Source organism: Juglans regia, unplaced genomic scaffold, assembly GCF_001411555.2.
Source record: "Juglans regia cultivar Chandler unplaced genomic scaffold, Walnut 2.0 Scaffold_15461, whole genome shotgun sequence".
Classification (NCBI taxonomy): domain Eukaryota; kingdom Viridiplantae; phylum Streptophyta; class Magnoliopsida; order Fagales; family Juglandaceae; genus Juglans; species Juglans regia.
Window position 1 is genome coordinate 1 of NW_023346027.1, and position 208 is coordinate 208.

The 208-nt window shown below is 54.3% G+C and overlaps 1 non-coding gene across 1 annotated transcript; it reads right to left on the reverse strand.

Moving 5' to 3' along the window:
- Positions 1-61: 61 nt before the first annotated feature.
- LOC118345151 lies at positions 62-208 on the reverse strand (the record flags this gene model as incomplete). The annotated part of the gene is made up of 1 exon (XR_004798787.1): positions 62-208. It is a non-coding gene; the product is annotated as a 5.8S ribosomal RNA (ribosomal RNA).

The window sequence follows — 208 nt, forward strand, 5'->3', positions numbered from 1 at the left end:
CCAATGTCTTCCCCGCACCCCACACATCATAAGAAGTGTTTGGGGTTGGGGCAACGATGCGTGACACCCAGGCAGACGTGCCCTCGGCCGAATGGCTTCGGGCGTAACTTGCGTTCAAAGACTCGATGATTCGCGGGATTCTGCAATTCACACCAAGTATCGCATTTCGCTACGTTCTTCATCGATGCGAGAGCCGAGATATCCGTTG